This window comes from Loxodonta africana, chromosome 4 (genome assembly GCF_030014295.1).
Source record: "Loxodonta africana isolate mLoxAfr1 chromosome 4, mLoxAfr1.hap2, whole genome shotgun sequence".
NCBI lineage: Eukaryota > Metazoa > Chordata > Mammalia > Proboscidea > Elephantidae > Loxodonta > Loxodonta africana.
In genome coordinates, this window is record NC_087345.1 from 42,901,833 (window position 1) to 42,923,932 (window position 22,100).

The 22,100-nt window shown below is 38.6% G+C and overlaps 1 long non-coding RNA gene across 50 annotated transcripts in view; it reads right to left on the minus strand.

The window, feature by feature from the left end:
• LOC111753149 (uncharacterized) overlaps positions 1 to 22,100 on the minus strand; it is a 416,755-nt gene that overhangs the window by 36,024 nt on the left and 358,631 nt on the right. For 47 of the 50 annotated variants that reach the window (XR_010321746.1, XR_010321732.1, XR_010321771.1 and 44 more), the window contains 3 exons: positions 17,333 to 21,285; positions 5,677 to 5,813; positions 4,655 to 4,746 (listed from right to left, as the gene is read on the minus strand). This is a non-coding gene — a long non-coding RNA (uncharacterized LOC111753149). The remainder of the gene's footprint in view (positions 1 to 4,654; positions 4,747 to 5,676; positions 5,814 to 17,332; positions 21,286 to 22,100) is intronic. The other 3 variants (XR_010321736.1, XR_010321755.1, XR_010321757.1) reach the window with 3 other exon arrangements.

Genomic DNA, 22,100 nt, shown 5'->3' on the forward strand with positions numbered 1-22,100 from the left:
AAGGAGAACTCTAGCTCTATCTCTTTTATGACAGAGTTATTCATTGACTGGCAGTCCATAGTATATGCAATATTCTTCGCCAACACCATAATACAAAGGTAGCAATTCTTTTTCTATCTTCCTTATTCATTGTTCAGCTTTTGCATGCATATGAGGAGACTGAAAATATCTCAAAGTGACATCTCTGCTTTTTAACACTCTAAAGAGGTCTTTCGCAGCAGATTTGCCCAATGCAATACATTGTTTGATTTCTTGACTGCTGCTTCCATGGACATTGTGGATCCAAGTAAAATGAAATCCTTGAAAACTTCCATCTTTTCTCGGTTTATCATGATGTTGCTTATTGGTCCAGTTGTGAGGATTTTAGTTTTCTTTACGTTGAGGTGTAATCCACACTGAAGGCTGTGGTCTCTGATCTTCATTAGTAAGTGCTTCAAGTCCTCTTCACTTTCAGCAAGCAAGGTTACGTTATCTTCATATCATAGGTTGTTAATGAGTCTTCCTCCAACCCTGATGCCACGTTCTTCTTCATATAGTTAGCTTCTCAGATTATTTGCTCAGCAAACAAATTGAATAAGTATGGTGAAAGACTACAACCCTGATACACACCTTTCCTGATTTTTAAGCCACAAAGTATCCCCTTGTTCTGTTCCAGTGACTACCTCTTGGTCTACGTACATTTTCTCATGAGCACAATTAGGTGTTCAGGAATTCCCATTCTTCCCAATGTTATCCATAATTTGTTATTCAAGGGTAAGTTGTAGCAATACAATAAGAGCAATAGGATGGCACAATTCAATTAAACTTGTGCAACTCCCTCCTCTCAATTGTGCCTAACTGATTTTCCTTGCGGCATTGCTGTGGTTGAGCTTATCTATACTTCCTTCCAGAAAAACCTTGATCATCACCTCAGTAGGAGGAGAACTGATAAGGGGTGAGTTCTTGATGTGTACACTACCCTCGTCCTTAACTACTGAGTTACATAACTGGCTGCTGAGCTGTTGGAAGGGTCACATTTAGTCATTAGTCATTTAACAAACATTTATTAAGTGAGTACTCTTGTAAAGCTCTGAAAAACTCAAAAAATTCAAAGACATTTAATGATTTCTATCACTCTGATAAATCTTTACTTACAGTTGTTGTTGTCAGCTGTTGAGTGGATTGCCAACTCATGGGGACCTCAAGCACAATGGAATGAAATGCTGCAAAGTCCTGCACCATCCCCATGATTGGTTGCAGTTAACCAAAAGGTTGGTGGTTTGAATTCACCCAGAAGTGCCTTGGAAGAAAGGACTGGTGATCTACTTTTGAAAGATCAGAACCACTGGAAAAAGCCCTATGCACAATTCTACTCTGAAACACATGCTGTCACCATGAGTTGGACTCCGCTTGATAGCTACCGTCTCCCCACACACGCACATAGTTAATGCTTGAGTATAAAGGTCTGGGTGTATGCTCTGACCAGACTGCTTGAGTTCAAACCTCTCCTCTTATGTTTACCAACTATGACCTTGGACATATTATTCTTCTTAACTTCAGTTCTCCATCTATGACATAAGTAAATAATAGTATTTATTTTGTATGGTTTTAATGACAGCCAAGTGGGTTTATACATATAAATTGTCTAAAAGAGTGCCTGGAATATGGTAAACTCTTATTACTACCCAGTTGCAAGTGTCCAAAATCCAACTAAAGAAGTTTAAGTACAAAAGGGAATTTTAACTGGAAAATTTAAAAACTCATTGTACCTTCACAGCTGGTTCCAGGAGCCCAGACTAAGTCAAATTTCTATCATAGCATCTCTAGGCTCTGCTTGTTTCTGTCTGACTTCATTCTCATAGAGACTTCAATCCTACCCTAATGGAAAGTGAGTGCTTTCCCAAAATCCCTAGGAGGAAAACCCCAAGAAAGATTTTGATTGATTTGGTTTGGATCATGTGCCAATTTCCAAACCAACTACTGTAACTAGAGAAAGGAATGGAATACCTTTCTCTATTGACTCGACATTCTTTCTTTCTTGACCTGTGGGAAGAAACTCAACCAGTCCCACCATATTCACATCAAATGGGCTCCACTCCTTGCAGGAAAGAGGGGTTCAATATCAAAAGGGGAAAGCAGGGCTGAATAGGCTAAAATAACAAATAGCCACTATACTACTAGTAATTACTTTTATCATTATTAATATTCTTATTGTCTAGAGCTGGAGATAGAAAACCAAAAGGGAAGAACATGCTCAGCATTTCTGAAGCTGAAAGAACTGAAGTGAAAATCCAAGCCTCGAGTTGCAATAGTGAAGGATTCTATGGGGAAAATATTACATAACGCAGGAAATATCAAAAGAAGAGAGAAGGAATATACAGAGTCATTATACCAAAAAGAATTAGTCAATGTTCAACCATTTCGAGAGGTAGCATACGATCAGGAACCAATGGTACTGAAGGAAGAAGTCCAAGCTGCTCTGAAGGCATTGGCAAAAAACAAGGCTCCAGGAATTGACAGAATATCAATTGAGATGTTTCAACAAACAGATGCAGCACTGGAGGTGCTCACTCATCTATGCCAAGAAATATGGAAGACCGCTTCCTAGCCAACTGACTGGAAGGAATCCATATTTGTGCCTATTCCCGAGGAAGGTGATCCAACTGAATACAGAAATTATAGAACAATATCATTAATGTCACACGCAAGCAAAATTTTGCTGAAGATCATTCAAAAACGGCTGCAGCAGTATATCGACAGGGAACTGCCAGAAATTCAGGCCGGTTTCAGAAGAGGACATGGAACCAGGGATATCATTGCTGATGTCAGATGGATCCTGGCTGAAAGCAGAGAATACCAGAAGGATGTTTACCTGTGTTTTATTGACTATGCAAAGGCATTTAACTGTGTGGATCATAACAAATTATGGATAACATTGCAAAGAATGGGAATTCCAGAACACTTAATTGTGCTCACAAGGAACCTGTACATAGATCTAGAGGCCTTTGTTCAGACAAAACAGGAGGATACTTTGTGATTTAAAGTTAGGAAAGGTGTGCATCAGGGTTGTATCCTTTCAACATACCTATTCAATCTGTATGCTGAGCAAATATTCAGAGAAACTGGACTATATGAAGAAGAATGTGGCATCAGGATTGGAGGAAGATTCATTAACAACCTGCGTTATGCAGGTGACACAAACTTGCTTGTTGAAAGTGAAGAGGAGTTGAAGCACTTACTAATGACGATCAGAGACCACAGCCTTCAATATGGATTGCGCCTAAACATAAAGAAAACAAAAATCCTCACAACTGGACCAATGGGCAACATCATGATAAACAGAGAAAAGACTGAAATTGTCAAGGATTTCATTTTACTGGGATCCACAATTAAGAGCCATGGAAGCAGCAGTCAAGAAACCAAACGATGTATTGCACTGGGCAAATCTGCTGCAAAAGAACTCTTTAAAGTGTTAGGAAGCAAAGACGTCCCCTTGAAGACTAAGGTGCACCTGACCAGAGCCATGGTATTTTCAATTGCATATGCATGTGAAAGCCAGACAAGGAATAAGGAAGTCAGAAGAAGAATCGACACCTTTGAATTGCGGTGTTGGTGAACAATATTGGATATTCCATGGACTACTGGAAGAACTAACAAATCCATCTTGGAAGATGGTACAGCCAGAATGCTCCTTAGAAGGGAGGATGTCAAGACTTCATCTCATGTGCTTTGGACATGTTATCAGGAGTGACCAGTCCCTGGAGAAGGACATCATGCTTGATAAAGTAGTGCATCAGGGAAAAAGAGGAAGACCGTTGACAAGATAAATTGACACAGTGGCTGCAGCAAGGGGCTCAAACATAGCAAGGATTGTGAGGATGCCACAGGACTGGGCAGTGTTTTGTTCTTGTGTACACAGGGTCGCTATGTGTCTGAACCGACTAAATGACACCTATGAACAACGATCATAATCAAAGACGAACATTTACATTTTCTAAAATAGGGCAATTGTCATAGATTGAATTATGTCCCCCCAAAAATGAGTGTATTAACTTGGTTAGGCCATGATTCCCACTATTACGTGGTTGTCCTCCATTTTGTGATTGTAATTTTATGTTGAGAGGATGAGGGTGGAATTGTAACACCACCCTTACTCAGGTCATCTCCCTGATCCAAGGTAATGGGAGTTTCCCTGGGGTGTAGCCTGCATCACCTTTTCTCTCTCAAGAGATAAAAGGAAAGGGAAGCTAGCAGAGAGTTGGGAACCTCACACCACCAAGAAAGCAGCTCTGAGAGCAGAGTGCAACCTTTGGACTTGAGGTTCCTGAGCTGAGATGCTCCCAGACCAAGGGAAGACTGATGACAAGGACCTCCCTCCAGAGCCGACAGAGGGAGAAAGCCTTCCCCTGGAGCTGTTACCCTGAATTCAGACTTCTAGCCTACTGGACTGTGAGAGAATAAACTTTTTGTTAAAGCCATCCCCTTGTGGTATTTCTGTCATAGCAGCCCAGGATGACTAAAACAGCAATGGAGAAAATTATGATAAAAATTTTTAAATGATTTTTTTTTCAAGATCAAGCCAGTCAGGGACACATTTAGTGACAATATTTCAGACTGCCATGAAACAGAAGCAGTAATTGACACTCTAATGTAAAAATAATAAGACTATACTTACAGCTGCTGTATTCAAGAGTCAGCGGATTTGGATGTGCACACCACGTAGTGTCTTCCCAGGAAGCTCTGGGTTGGAAGGAATCAGCCTTTTACCTAAAAGACACTTCTGGTTTGATTTGAACATTGACAGACTTCTTAAAAACTTACACTAAAACAGAGACATTTCCTCTGAATCAGCTGGTAAAATTTAGACCAGGTTTTCTCAATCATGACACTCTTGACCTTGTGAGGGACTGTTCTTTGTATTCTAGGATCTTTAGCAGCATCCCTGATTTCTACCCACTAAGTGCCAGTAGCAACTCCCCAGTTATGACAACCAGAAATGTTTCCAGGCCATGTCAAATGCTTCCTGGAGGACAAAATCACCCCCAGTTAAGAGCTTGATATAAGCAAATTGCTGGTTGCGACTTTAAAAGATCCATGTTGCCCATGTGTTCTTGGTGTTCTTTTTTCCTGCTCCAATTTATAAGACATTTTACTATCTTTCTTGAATAGATAGATTATAAGGGTTTTTTCATCAAGCTTTTTTGGAAGCCAACACCGCACAGAAGGAAAAGTCAAACAGTACTAAACATTTATTTAACTTTCACTTCTTTTATTTGTAAAAAGCAGTGGTAAATTAGTACAGCAATTTTGTCTTTATGCTAAAAGATTTCTCAGATCTCTCTCTTTTTTTCTCTCACACACACACGATCCAAGTTCAAAAATGTTCAAGTTTAGAGTGTTCCAAATACTACAATTTATTTTATTTTTTGTCTCATTCCAAAAAGAATACAATAGAATGACAAATATCTTTTAAATAAACTATTTCTTATTAATATACTCTCCAAAACTTATAGAAAAAAATAATTTATTAAAGTGTTTTTTCCATTTAGGTCTTAGGTATTTGACTTGGAAACAGATAGCAACCCTGTTGTACAAGATGATGTTATACAGGCTGCCATTGATTAATCATCACCTCAGTGAGTGATCTTCCAATGCCTTTATCTACGTGAAAAGTATTAATCCCATGAGATTACTTACCATAGACAATCAGAATAATTTATTTGTCCATCTGGTACACTAGCTTCGCAAATAAACACCATGTTCTTCGTTTGTAGAATAAAACTGATGCTTACCATCCATTATTCAAAGATTATTTTAGGTCTACGTTTATTGGTCTGAAATAATACCCAAGAGATATTGATAAATGTAAAGAGTAAGTTGACAAGATGGTTGTGTCTGTTTGCATATACAAACACACACATACACAATTTTTTTAGGAAAATGTGTGCACGTGTGTGTGCACAAATGAGCATAAAGTATGGAAGGATACAAATCATACTAAATTTAGGAAAGAAGTTAGAGGTGTAGGAGGGAACACAATAATTCAATTTAAATGAAAATTAGACCAAAATGAGTACTCAAATGCTTTTAGTATGTATTTGCTATTTATATGTAATTCATTTAAGCCAATTTTTCTTTCTCTTCCATATTTATGGTAAGAAACTTTGTAACATCTGAATGGTCAAAAATTGTTGGATTAGTTGAAAATAATTGACTGTAACAGCATTTAAAATGTGGTTCCTATGCATAGATTAATAACATATGCATAAAAAGAATACTAGGAAAAACATTCATAATGGACGTGTCTGGCTAAATTATGAATGTACTTTATGTAATTTTGCTTGCGTGTATTTTATTCTTTAATGAATATGTATTGCTTTTATAATGGGGGCTAAAAATAAAGGAAAAAAGCATGGAGGGGAGGAGGTGGGTAGTGGGATGAAGGAGCAGTTGACTTTCCAGAACATAGAAAACAGTATCAGAAAACTCTGTGTGAATACGAATTCTCAAAATGTGTAAGATCAGTTTTGAAATTTATCTCAGATACCAGTCAAGAGCTGCTGGAGGAACTGGTACACTTTCACAGGAACCTCTTAGAGAGGAGGGAGAATGGATTCTGGGAGATAAACACAGGTTGTGGAAAATTGCTCCCAGGGATTTTTTCTCTTCTAGGAACAAGTTTCATTTCAGTCAGAGATTTTTTTTTTTATTACATATGGATATGGGAATATACCCTTCTGTGATTAGAAAGATAATTTATATGTGGTTAAATCTCGTAAGAATTCATTTTCCATTTGAATGAACTTCTTAAGAACTCGTGCCACCTCGTTCTCCACTATGCATAGCCTGGACTAAAAATACACTCCAACTAGGTGTGGGGGGTGTGTGTGTGTCTATGTGTGTGTATGCACACTAACAAATTCTTATTTGGAAAACAATTGGCATTCCAGGGATGCTAACATAGACCTTGTCACTGCATCCCTAGGTTTGGAGTTGATGTTTCCCTCACTTGTTTATTCTAATGGTGCACAGGCTACAGCAGCCATTTCCCCTCCTTCCCATTAGCTCCCTCTTTTCCTTTTCTTTCTACCTCCCTTGGAGCTGACAAGATGTCCAGAAAGCCATGACTTTTAAGACTGTATATGATATGTGGGCCCACAAGCTCCTCAAAAGGATGTTTTAAGATGCATCTAATAAATATATAACACATGCTTAATCTGCTTTATTATGTCCATTTTTTTAATTATCACTTTTTCGGAACCCCCTTAGTTGGAGAGCACACTGTTTGGGTACCTGAGAAATGTGGGGATCATAGATGAGAAACCTGTGGGTAAAGCCAGAGATAAAGACTGCTACTTTGGGGTTTGCCTATAAGCTCTGAGTTTTGTCCAGGTAGAGAATAAGTGTGTCCTGGGACTAGAAGTGGACCAGGCCACAGAGAGAGCCTGCCTAGTACATTAAAAGTGGGGTCCTGCCCAAAAGTGCTTCATGCAGAAAGCAAGAGACTTCAAACGAGTGTTTGTATGGAATGAACCAAGGGAAAACTAGAGTCTGATGTTGAAGTGTGGGGGTCTGGAGTGGAGGTTTCTTAAGAAAATACTACATCTCTTCAGTCATAAGTGTTCTGTTAGGTAACAATTCACCAAAATGCCCAGGAGGGAAAGGGAAAGGTTACCATCTTCTAGAACAAGAAAGTATGAAACCATGTTATAGGAGTAACAGTCAAGTGAGAAGCATCCTATTCTCTTATGTCTTTTAACCACCACCCCCTATCAATAGACCCTGAAGGGGTCAGAAACAACTACGAGCCAAAGGAGAAGAAAATGAGCTAGAGAGACAAAGCCAAATACGCTTGCTTTCCAGAAGGCAGTCTGCATGCCTACTGTCCAGCCCTAGCTGGGGAAGGAGGAGAAAGAAGACTTATTTTTGAATTAAGATATAATGGTATTTTACCAAATGAAAATGATATTTGGTGAATTGAAATGGCCAGAGAACTCTGTATTACCTAAGAGTGGGAAGGAAATTCATGAACTTGACAAATGTTTCATCCAAAAGGGAGGGAAAGCCTTTCACTACTGAAGACATTTTAAAGGGACAAAAGGAGATAAAAATTAAACTTGCATTTTGATTCCCTCCCACAAAGTTTGCTTGTTTAGAATACCGGGGACAATGATTTTCAGAATAAAGATCATGGTCATGTTCCTCTTAGCAGTGGTCATATGAGGATTATGTTCTATTCTGTATGATGCCCCTTAAGAGGAATATTGGCAGAGTGGCCAAGATGGTGAAGGATGCAAGAATGAAATCATGGAAGGAACAATTCAAGGCATTGAGGTTGTTTAGGCTGGAGAAATTTTAGGCAAGAAGCAATATCACACTTAACTTATATTAAAAGGCTTGCATATGAGAACAAACCAGAAAAACTCTATGGTCTTCCAGAGGGCCGAATACAGTGGACAAGTTTTAGTGCAAAAGGTGGAGACATATATAATGCAAGCATTGAAAAACAAATGTTTCCAAGCTGTTTTGGATTGTTCTGTATTGCGATGCATTTCTCATTATTAGCTGTTCAAATCGAGGCTGGATGTCATTTGTCATTATTCTTGTACAGACAACCCATTAATCATTTGGCTGTAGGTCGAATTGCCAAAGACCAAGTTTTTATAAGCCAGCTTGCCAAATTACCAATCCACAGAACAGCCATTTGATTTAAAACAAATTCGCCCAACACCAATTTGCTACATCTACTTGTTTCCTTCAGTGATTTCATTTTTGTTGACTATATTTCATTTTACCCTCATAAAAGACCACTTTAAGGAATACTTAATTGATCTCTCCCCTAGTTCACTGGGGTCTGAGAGAGGAGAGAGGAGACTGAGAAACAGAGACAGTATATGCTTGAATATGTTCTTGACTATAATCCTGAATATAGTGAATCATTGTAATTATATTCTTCTTTAAAAATATGATTACTCTTCTCCCAGACCCTCTTTCAGTTTCCCTTCTTCCTGCTCCTTTGTCTTTGGCTGCAACACCAAAGCACCCAAGCAGAAACAATTTACTAGGTTTAAGGGCATTAAAAATAGCACTTCTCTTTCCCCCCCATTTTGGAACCAATTGAGAGAGAGATGCAGAACACAGTCAGGTAGAGATCAAAATATCACCTTTATTTTTGGTAAGCTCTATTGAAGCGTATGTCCCAGATCTGACCAAATGACTCCACACTGCAGGTGCATTCTTTCCTGCCAGAAATAGTCTTTCCAGTCAAGGTGACCACAGAGCAAGACCAACTAAACATCCATTCCCACGAAAGAGAAGGATGAACTGGGCCACAAGCACAGTTTCTTTTTCCAAATTGACCAATCAGTGGCTCCTCCTCCCCTGAGGAGACCTGAATGAGGGGTGAGGCAAGAAACCAGGAGTATTGTTCCAGTAGAACTTCTTCCACATGGGTACACAAGAAGGGGAAGAGGGATGCCTGCCCTTTGCCCAACATTCCCTACCTTCTGTCCTGTTATCACCAGGAGCTTAACTTTTAAGCTGAGGCAACTCAGCTCCAAATTCCATCCTTCCCAATTTCATATTCTGCCCAGAGTCAGCCAGGTGAGTTGATCTGGATCCTCAGAGGCCACACCCTCTACTGTCTCTCACTGGAATGGTTCTAAGTCCTTCAGCATCCCCTAAATTAAATTGATTCCATCCAAAATCTCTGATGAATACGACTTTTAAAGAGACTAAGAAGAAGAGATGCAGTATTTATTCAGCACTGTTCCCACAACAGAAGCCTGGGTGGTACAAGTGGTTTGCCATTATCTGCTAACTTAAAGGTTGGCAGTTCAAATCTACCCAATGGCTTTGCGGAAGAAAGCCCTGACTAACTGCCTCCATAAAAAGATTTCAGCAAAAAAACCTCATAGAGCAGTTCTACTATGAAACACATGGGGTTGCCATAAGTCAGAATTGACTCCATGCCAACAAGTTCCGGTTTTTGGTTTGATTCCTACAAAATTACAAAAATACCAATCTCCAGCTTCTAGAACATTATCTCAGGCAAAACATGACTCCAGAACCCAATACTTAGTGTTGCCAAAGTAAAACTTCAGTGGTATCTGAGAGAAAGAAAATAGATGGAAATTTTTTTCAAGGTTTATCTTCGTAGGATGCCATCAGTTTAGGCCACTTATCTGAAGCCCAAGACTTGGGATTTCAAGCTCCATTGGGTAGCACAGCTGTATTTGAAAGATATGGAATGACATAAGGGAGGAGTTGTTCTGTCAATCCATCAAACGGTTAATCTTGACCTTACATGCAATCTGCAGTGGCTGCCAAACTCACTCAGGGTAAAAGCCAACACCATGCAAAGGCTCACTTGCCAGTACTAATCAGCATGAATTCAGTCAACAAAATATGATTGAATTGATTCTGTCCTCACATTCCTACTTCTTCACTCTCTTTGCTGCCCGTCACTATGGCACTCTCTCTCTCTCTCTTTGACACTAGCCACCCAGAGCTAGGTCAGAGCTCACAAATTAAATGGCCATCGTCTTTCAGACTGTCAAATAGGCATACACCAGCCACAAGTTTAGGGGTCCACATGACACCCCAATCTTCTGACCTGCTGGCCACCAATTTGGGGCTGGTTTCCCACTACCACCCGAGAATACCAGCCACAAGCTTGGAAGTTCACACAATACCCTTATATTCTGACCTTCTGGCTCCCACTACCCCTTTGGGTTCGAGAATTTGCTAGAAAAACTCACAAAACTCATGGAAAGTATACCTTACATACAACTACAGATTTATTATAGCCAAAGAAGATTAAACAAAGATATTCAAAAGGTATTGTTTGCAAGGGTTCTCAACACCAAGCTTCCATGTCCCAAGAGACATATTACCCTCCTGAGAACAGGTGATCTTATCAACTAGGAAGACCTCTGAGCTTCCCTTGTTCAGGGCTTTTATCAGCCAGTCCTGCATGATAGGCTTAATCATTTATCCTGAGGCAAGTTGATATTAACCTCTCAGGTGAGTCTTTTCTGGTCTGGCCAGCCCCCACTCACCAGCACATATTCTGAAGTGTGGCCCAGAAGCCCCAGAACAAGGCACTTCAATTTCTCCAACGTTTTTTTCTCCAGAGCCAAGGGCAAGTTTCACCCTACTTAAGATAAAACTGGGTCTTTTACTCCACATCTACAAAGCTACCTCATGCTAACACTCTCTGACCATATCTGCTCCTCCTCTGCCTTTTGCTGACTGTGCTCCAGCCACAATGACTTCCTTGCTGCCCTCAAATACACCTTGCCTTCATCCACCTTGAGGCCTTTACACTCATGGTTTCCTGTACCTGAAATACTCTTCTCCCAAATAGCCACATAGACAATTCCCTTAATTCCTTCAACAACAATTTTTAACATGTCAGGTTTCACTGAGGCTTATCCTAAATTGCCTGTTGAAAAGGGCAATCTGTCCCCTGCTTTACCACCAACCATACTCTCAAACACCCTTGCTCTATTTTTTCTTTTTTTTAATAGAACTTATCACCTTGTAACATACTATAGAATTTACTTATTAGGTTTTTTGTTAGTTTTTTTGTTTCCATGTGCTAGAATGTAAACTCCACAAGGGCAGGGCTGGTTGTCTGTTTTGTTACTGATACTATCTCAACACTAGAATTAAAAAAAAAAAAAAAAAACAGAAGAACCCAGTGCCATGGATTCCAACACATAGCGACCCTATACGACAGAGTAGAATGCCCCATAGGGTTTCCAAGGAGCGTCTGGTGGATTTGAACTGCCGACCTTTGGGTTAGCAGCTATAGCACTTAACTGCTATGCCACCAGGGTTCCAACACTAGAATACTGCCTGTAATACTGCAGACATCCATTAAATATTTATCAAATATTGAATATGTAAAGAAAAATTAACATTCTATGACCATCTCCCCCTAAAAAGCTATGTAAAACTAAATTCTTTATTTAAAAATGAAATGTAGCAAATTGGCCTTCAGCAAATTGGCTTTTGGTAAATTATCCTGCTAGTATATCACATAAAGTTTGGACCAAATTTCTAATGATAAATTTTTGTAATTGAATGCAGTTCCTATGAAGCTAATAAATTAAATATTTAGAAATTATAGTTTAATATGATTTTGCTGCCATGTTTAGTAGAAACTCTTAAAATTATATCACTAATTTGTTTTATAAGAAAATGTATGGGCTCAGGTAATTGCAAATTCATGGTGGTGATGGTGTCAGGCTCGGCTGGATGTAAGTCCCATGAGATATAGTCAGAAATCTATCTTTTCCCCTTACTTGACTCTGCTATCCACATCGGCTTCATTCTCGGCAGACTCTTTCATGTCATGGTAAAAATGGCCACCAATACTTCTGGGCTTACATTCTATCAAAATAACAATGCCAGTAGAAAGAGCATGTTTCTCCCAATAGCTCTACCAGTCCCAGATGTGGCTCTTATTGGCCAAGTACAGATTGTCTGAACACCACTTAAGCTCTGGGATGAGGGCAGCCCTACCTGAAAATACGGAAATAACAATAAGGCTATTGTAAAAATAAATCAGAAGATCTGTTGGGTAACAGATGTTCACTACAAAGTGTGCATAACAAGACGTGGGTTATATAAGGGAATAATCAACTCATGATACGAGCCTATATACCTTGAACAGAACTCCATACAACAACATATATATAGTTGGAGAGTGTGGAAGAGGTAGTTAGCAGTAAACTTCTAAAGGGTAGCATCCTTATTATCAGGCCATCAAGTGCCTTAGTACCATTTCTTGTGGCAGTTAGACAAATAAATAAATGGATGAGTGAATGAATGAATGGAATGTTTTTGTACCACTGGTTGCAAATATCATCAACAAAATTCCCAATGGAAACTGTTATTCTCATCTGGACAATATAAAACTCAGTTGTCTAGAAACCCTGGGTGCTCACCTGTAATAGATGTTATCCAAGCTACTCAGGGTTTTGAATTAGTCTTAACCCGGATGCCTGTCAGTCATGTCACCCTTGGCCCACTGTATTGCCATCTGGTACCATCGACCTTCTAGTGTCAGTAATCGATCTCAAGTTTTTTTAGTCTTGTTACTATGAAGTTTAAAATACAGCCATATTATAGTTTGTAAAATGTAGAGCACTCTACATATTTAAGGCGCTCATCATATTGTTGCTCCTGTGGCTGTCAGTCACCAGATCTGGTGAACGATGGTCTGATTACCCTCTTCTTTTTATCCAGGACAAATAGTTATGCATCACAAGCTCTCCCGCGACTAACCGTAAAGATCTGTATTTCACAGCTTTCTTCGGCTAGATAAGCCAACCCCACCTGAGCAGCTGAGATCTCTATAAGACCTGGTACTCACTATGTAAGATGACACGCCTTCTCAAAAGCTCATGACAGTGGAAAACAAATTAGTATAATTAGCAGGACCATGCCTTAACACCCAACCTCAAGTCCTATCTCTGATGTCATCTGTAGATTAGACTGAAGAAGCCAGTTATCTTCTACCATGAGGAATTCAGCTTCAGGTTACAGGGGACAGAAGAGCCTTTGATTTCCCCTCCGTTTATTTCTCATGGTCACAGTACGTGTGCATGTTAAGGAGACTGTATTTATGTATTTATATATGGTCGTATATATGTCCGTATATGTGTATAGGTATACACACACTTACATAGATATATATGCACATATGCATGTTATATACACCTCGAGCAGAAAATAAAATCTTCCTATATGGCATTTTTAATGAGCTTGCTTCTTTTATCAGATTTGTAAATCCATGCTGGTGGTAGATTTTCTTCCTTATAAATATTATGTACCATTTTCTACTTTTATTTACATTATAAAAATGTTACTTCTCCAATGCTAAATTTCATTCTTAATGATTCTTTTATTCCTTTATTCATCCATTTGAAATTAATTTAGCTTCTCTTTATATGCTCTAATTCCCTACCCTTTCTGAAATGAGTCATTTCAGAGATATGAAAAAAGAAATTAAGAACATCAAAAGCAGAAGCCAATAGTTTTGACTTCCACCACTTCTCATATTGCTGTTTAACAGAACAGTACAATATGTCCTGATAGCTTTATCTACATGGAGTCCCTGGGTGTTGCAAATGGTTAACATGTTTGCCTATTAACTTAAAGTTTGGAGGTTTGAGTCCACCCAAAGACACCTTGGAAGACAGGCCTGGCAATCTCCTTCTGAAAAATCAGCCATTGATAATCTTTTGGAGCACAGTTCTACTCTGATATTCATGGGGTCACCATGAATCAGAATTGACTCCACAACAACTGGTTTACTCTACAGTATCATCTACATTTGTAAATTGCCTATAGATGCTTGGAATTGTAGAAAGTTAGCATCGGCATCTCACAGAGCCTAAATCCACCCTGCATTTTTTACTTAGAAGCAATTGAGACCCAGAGAAATTTTATGAGTCTCCCAAGGTCACATAGTAGGTATAGATAAAACCCAAACTGGAAGTCAGATAGCCTAAAGACGTAATTTCTTTCTAGTCCAAAATGTTGCCTTCCTTAAAAAAGGCAAAATATCATTTCTAAGCCTGGAATTCTACTGCAACAGCTCCTTCTCAGAGTTACATTACAGGAAGAGCATATTATTGGGGTTCTTTTGTGGCGCAGGTGGGGCTTTAGGATATAAGTGACAAAACAGTATTATTTGGGATAAAATTCAAAGGTCTTAGGCTATTGTTGCTACATTATACTTAAAATGAAAAATGATTTGGTTGAACTAAATACTATAAAATATAATTATAGTCCTTGGGAACAGCTCAGCAGAACTGGAGCTATATTTTGCTGTCTTAGCTCACCAAAGCCCTGGAAGATATTCAAGAAGAGATTGTATAACAAGTGGCATACATCATTTCCTTTAGGTTCCAGCTCTCTGGGATCAGAAAATTAGACCATTTTAAACTCATTAATAAACAGCATTGATCGCCAAAGCTTAACTGATCATGTGTCAATATATATTGACTACAGCTGGGCACTAGTTATTTTTCTCTGCATATATCATTAAATACTCGTGGGCCTCTTACTGTAGCCTATATATTTCTGTCTCAGGGAGATACAACCACTGCTCCAATTCACCAGCTTTTCCAATTTAATCTGAATCTGACTTTTTGTCATCTTTATTTTTAGTTTATAAACTGCTTGGGAAGGACTTTTTTTTCCCCCCTTCTGATTCCTGGCTGGAGTTGAAACTGAGATTACGGAAATACCTCAAGAGTGGTTATTTCTATCCACACTGAAATGAGAATTTTGGGGATGTTTAGCTGAACATTCAAATGTCTCAGCTTTTACCCTTCACTATTAATAATACCATCATCTGTCTTTCACACAAAAAATCTTTAACTTTGCACTAGAGAATTTTTTTTTTTTTTAATTTCCTTATAGAGTCTTACTGGGATGAGTCAGAAAATCCCAACGTATTGAGGTCATGTCAGTTGCATTCTGTTACACAGGGGGCTGTGTCATCCTGAAATGCACCACAAGCTCCATTGACAAGTCTATCAGTCTTAAAAGGGGGTCATTTTGCTAAAGACCACAGCTGAGGGATAACTGGGCGCAAGGCCTTCTCCAAACTACTACTCTCATTTAGGGACAAATCTTACAAAAGGAGATACAGAGATTCCTTATAACCTTTGGCTTTAGTCTCTAGCTTCACTCTTTATAAGAATTCACTTATTTTAATAATGGTAGGTGGTGGTTACAGAAAAGAAGTGATCTGAATATCTTTTCGCAATGTCTAAAGCTTCCAAAATTAGCTTTCAATAGGCTTCAGTCTTTCATATCAAAAGCCTTTTTCACTCATCTTAATCAATTTAAATTAGAATATGAGAAGCTGAAAAAATGAATTATGTTACATAGCCAATATGGGGTTACTAGCATTCTATCAAACTATTCACTATCCACTCATAAAGTAAGGTGGTGTCATTTCCTGTGTGGGTGTAGCTGAGTTAGGGAGGGATTTCACAGCTTCAGTTCCTTTCTCTATTCAATATCCTTTCTCTATCATGAGCACTTTCATAACTCACTGTCCTTGTAAATCTCACATCAAACTCCTAAAGGTTATGTAGAGAATGATCCATGAGTAGCCCAAATTTCTTAATTTTTTTAGTATAATTCTGATTAAAATACTGAGTCTTAGCTGACACTTAGCAATGTAGCTTGTATATAAACATGTGAGTAGGAATAAATGCATTCAGTTGGGAGCCTCAAATCTGCTATGTGAATTCACAGTCCACTTTGACCCATCACCTCCACTGCCTTCTGCCTCTACTGATGCCTGTAGTAGTCACAGACTGACACAATTTCTGGTTTGGTATAGATCTTAGAGATTGATCATTTAATCAAATCCTTCATTTTTTAGAAGAGGAAAGCTCAAATGTATAGAGACCAAAGTTTATTAGTGGTTATCAAAAGCAGGAGGAAGGAGGAAAAGGGAAGTTACTGCTTACAGAGCACTGAGTTTCTGTTTATGGTGATGGAAATTTGGCATTGATTAAGGGTAATGACTGCACAGCCAAATAATGTAATTGATATCACTAAGTTGTATACCTGTAAAAAGTTAAATTGGCTAATGCCATATGATATATATTTTTACCAAAAAAAAAAAAAAAAAAACAGCCACTGATGCTGCTTGTGTACAACCAAACATTTCACGACATTTGTCTTCTTGGTTTGGAGGTTTAGGGACATGGTTTCATGGTATATCCCAGTTAATTGGCCTAATATCATTTTTAGTGATTCTGTTCTACCTCCAAGTTTTTTGCATAGTGCCTGGGGTTTTAAAAGCTTGCAAGCAGCCATCCAAGGCACAATAATTGGTCTCTATTTTTCTGGAGTAACAGAGGAAGAAAGAGTCAGGAATAGGAGGAAGAAATGAAATGCCCAGCAAATTGCCTTCATGAACAACTGCCTTGTTTGGCATGAGACTAGAACTGGATGTTGCCTGGGTACCATTACTGAATGTTATGATCAAAGATTCTATAGGAGAACCCTAATCAAAAGGAGAAAAAATACAGAACAGAATTTCAAATTTTCATAGAATCCAGATTTTCTGAAGCCATAGAGGCTGGATGAACCCCTGAAACTATTGCCCTGAGATAATCATTAAACCAAAACCATCCCCTGAAATGTTCTTTAAACCAAACAGTAATTCAGTTTAATTAGTAAAGAGTGTCTGCCTTGAGCATTGTGCTCTTTTAAAGAGCTATCCATGTGGAATCAAATTTACAACAGCAATTCAAAAGATTAGAGAAGAAAGTTAGGGGCCAGTGAGTTCATTTTAATAGTGGAGGAATACCTTGGAAAAGGAGGGTGAGAATGGTTGCACAACTTGAAGAATGTAACCGATGTCACTGGATTGTACATGTAGATATTGTTGAATTGGCGTATATTTTGCTGTGTACATTTTCAACAACAAAAACATATAAAATAAATTAATTTTTTTAAAAAGTCATTAAACAGTAAAAATAATAACAATTAGAAGAAAAAAGATTAAAGCTGAAGCCCACAGAGTTTAAGGGATTTCCTGAATATGACCCAACTACTTGCGGTAGATCTGGGACAGGTACCGAAGATTCTGGACTTCTGTGATTCTTTCCACTCACTCCACCATTCATTACCCCATGGCATTGGCTGTGACTTTACTCACTCTCTTGCCAACACTCTTAGCTCTCTTGTCCATTGTCTTGTACTTTCATGGTACCCCCTCCCCTACCTCTCAGCAAAGCACCATATGTGGTCAGCCCAACACCCAGTTGGCTATTATTGAAGAGAATCACCCAACTGGGAAAATTACTCCTTTGTAAATTTCTGGGCATCCCTCTCATCTGGAATATTAATGCTGCCTGGATGTACTTCCACAGTCCCACAGTTCCATGAGTGCTGACCTTCCATAGTCACCACTCATGTTCTGCACAATGGAAATTTCAAATTTTCTCCACTCCTCTCAAATGTCTGACTTGCCGAGTGATGTCACATATTACTTCTCAGAGAAAATACGAGTAATCCAACTTCTTGCCGTATACCTTCCAAACTTCTTTAACTGCCCTTTTTTTTCTTTCTTTACACCTTCTGTTAAAAAAAAAAAAAATGAGGTCTTCCCTGTTTAAGCCTAATCTATCTGTGCTCTGGATCACATCCCTTCTGGCATTCCCAGGCCATTCGTTCTATAGTATTCCCTCTCTCCCAAGTTTTCACTGGGGCCCAGTGGCTTCTTCCCGTAAGCATTGAAACATATTCAAGCATCTTCATTTGTCTACAGATCCTCATTAGTCTCCTTTGTGGTGCCTTTTCCTTATATACGGACATTCCTAGAAATCTGGCCTGGATAATTTATTTAAACCATTCCCTGAACCATCTAATCTGTACTTTTTTCTTTACATTTTCATGCCAATGACTCCATTTATATCTGTCTCCTCAACACACCTCTCTCTCTGTCTCTTTCTCTCTTTCCAGACATTTCTTGTTATAGGTTCCAGAGACACCTAAGAATCAACATGTCTAAAACCAAATGATGATCTTTCCTTACAAACCTATTTATTTTCTTTGTTTCTTCTTTCATCAGATGACACTATCATCCACCTGGGTATTATCCTTAATTGCCCATCACCAAATGTATACTTTAAAATACTTTGGCACAGCAGCTCAGAGAATAGTATTGGTCCTGGGTCTGCAATGTAGTTGCTGCCCAACCTTGAACAAATTATTTAAGATCTCTAAGCTTCAGTATCACCTCTCCATAAAATAAAGGTACTAATATGTCTACATAGTCATTGAGAATTAGAGGAAATGATGTGAGCATGACATCCAACACATGGTAAGCATTCAGTAGTTTTTATCTATTGCTATAAATCCTGTAATTATTTCTGTTGTTATGATAACCAGTACATCTCGAATCATTCCACTTCTCCACATACCTATTGCCACAACCCTAGTCCAAGTCACTATTATCTCTCTTTTGTATTTTTCAGAAGTCTCCTAACCAGATTCCCTATCTTCACTCTTGCCTCCCATCCACTCTCTAGATTGCAGATATCAGTGAAATGCCAAAAGTTTTCTTTCTCTTTTCAAAGGCATTCAATGGTTTCATCTTATCACTAGGTTAAAGTCCAGATACCTTAGAATAGTTTAAGATTTCCTTTATCATCTGGCTCCTATTCACTTCTTCAGCCTCATCTCTTGATATTTTCCACACACTGTTCACACTTGAGCCAAAATGACCTTCTTAACATCCCCCAAACACTTACACTGCCAAGTTCTTCACACATGTGGTTTTTCTACTTGAAATACTCTGTGTATCCACTTGGCCTTGTTACCTCCAAATCATATTTCAGATCTCAGTTTATATGCCATTTTTTCAAGAAAGCTTTAGCTAACCTTTACCCCACCTGCTAGTTAGTGTCTTTTCTATCTACTCTTATAGCAAGCCAATCTTCAGCCCTCATTGCATTGCATTATACCTATTTGTTTACTTGTCAATCTTATTCACTGGGTGATAAACCCCATGAAGGCAGGAGTTACATCCTTGTTGGCTATCATTGCAGAGTCAGCTGGGTACATAGTATACACATAAGAAGTAATTGGGGAATGAACACTTTTCTTCCTCTGAATTTTTATCAAGCTTTTCTCTCACATTACCTTCCCATCCAACAACCACAGTGCTTGCCTCCACTTAGTCCTTTAAAGCTGATTTATGTCTCAGCCTGAAACTAAGTAAAGAATATTGAATTACTCACCTGGAAGCAATCTCTGCCCATATTAGTATTCACATACTTCTTTACCGGAGATTTTCCTTGTAACTTTTAACTTTTAGCTTGTATTATATTTTAGTATTTTTTTTTAATAATTTCTTTAAGTGCAAGGATTATCTCTTTTTGTTTGTATCCCTAAAGAAGGCAACTATACTATGTCAACATAGAAGAGTTTCACTAAATATTCATTTAATGTACAAACCTGGCCCATTGCTATTAGGTAAGTCCAGTCTCTATTAATAAGACTTGGGTTTATTCTTATGTCTTAGTTATCTAGTGCCGCAATAACAGAAACACCACAAGTGGATGGCTTTAACAAACAGTTTATTCTCTCATAGTCTAGTAGGCTACAGTTCCAAATTCAGGGCACAAGCTCCAGGGGAAGCCTCTCTCTCTCTGTCAGCTCTGGAGGAATGTCCTTGTCATCAATCCTCCCTTGGTCTAGGAGCTTCTCTGCATAGGAACCCCAGGTCCAAAGGACATGCTCTGCTCTTGGTGCTGCTTTCTTGGTGGTATGATGTCCCCATGTCTCTCTGCTCGCTTCTCTCTTTTATATCCCAAAAGAGACTGGCTTAAGGTACTGACTAATCTTGTAGATCTCATCAATATAACTGCCACTAATTCATCTCATTAGCATCATAGTGATAGGATTTACATCACATAGGGAAATCACATTAGATGACAAAACAGTAGACGATCATATAATACTGGGAATAATGACCTAGCCAAGTTGACAGATATTTTGGGGGGACACAATTCAATCCATGACAGGTAATATGTTATTGTTTCTCTGATTTCAGAAAAGTATGAAAGGAAACTCCCTCAAATTGCTAACAGGTTTTTTGACCCTTTGATTTTAAAATTTCTAAAACCTATAAATGTCCAACTCTCGAAGTCTAAATGTCCTACAAGTACTTTTTATAGATTGGCTCATTTCCTTTTTTCCATTTAGCTTATCTTTGAATTCAGATGAATTCATTGACGGCATCCCCACAAATATACTCAAAGTTTGTTATTATTGATTTTAAAAATCTTAATTTTTTTCAGGTGTATAGGTATCCTGCCAAGATGCCATTGTTGTTAGATGCCATGGAGTCAATGCTGACTAATAGTGACCCTGTGTACAACAGAAAGAAACACTGCCCAGTCCTTCGCCATCCTTACAACCATTGCTATATTTGAGCCCATTGTCACAGCCACTGTGCAATCCATCTCATTGAGAGTCTTCATCTTTTTAGCTGACCCTCTGCTTTACCAAGCATGATGTCCTGCTCCAGGGACTGATCCTTCCTGAGAACACGTCCAAAGTATGTGAGACAAAGTCTTGCCATCGTTGCTTCTAAAGAACATTCTGGCAGTACTTCTTCTAAGAAAGATTGGTTCGTTCTTTGGCAGTCCAGGGTATATTCAGCATTCTCCACCAACACCATAATTCAAAGGCAACAATTCTTCTTCGGTCTTCGTTATTCATTGTCCAGCTTTCACATGCAATATAAGGTGACTGAAAAATACCATGACATGGGTCAGGCACACCTTAGTTCTCAAGACATCTTTGCTTTTTAATGCTTTACAGAGGTATTTTGCAGCAGATTTGCCCAATAAGATATGTCATTTGATTACTCAACTGCTGCTTCCATGGGCATTGATTGTGGATCTAAGTGAAATGAAATCGTTGACAACTTCAAACTTCCAAGGTAACTATATTCACATACTTATATCATAACATATTTTATCAAAGCTTCATCAGGGAGACAGAAAGTATTCTAGGTATTTTCGGCAATAAGGAATTTAACAAAGGAAATTTTTTGCTTATTAAAAAAAAAAACTGTTGGAAGGGCAAAAGTCAGGGAAAGTTACCACTAACATGGGTTTGCCACTGGCTTCAAAGAATCAGAAAATTGCTACTGTAACTCAGTCAGGAATTCCACTTAACTGCTCCCAATGGGCACAGAAGTCTATGTAGGAATGATAAGCAGGGAAACATCCAGAGGTCACCGCAAAACCGCACTTCTGTCAATGCTCAAATATTTGCCCATCATTACTGGTAAAAGAATAACATAGTTTCTACCCACTGGTTTGCTGGAAATATTTCACAACTAGCTGTATGGGGGCATGGTGGAGAGGCACTTATTTTTTTTTGAAACCAAAACCAAATCCATTGGCATCGAATCAATTCCAACTCATGGTGACCTCATGTGTTGCGGAGTAAAACTGCTTCATAAGGTTGTCTTGGCTGTAATCATTACAGAAGCAGATCACCAGGCCTGTCTTCCATGGTGCTGTGGGGTGGGTTTAAACCACCAATCTTTAGGTTAG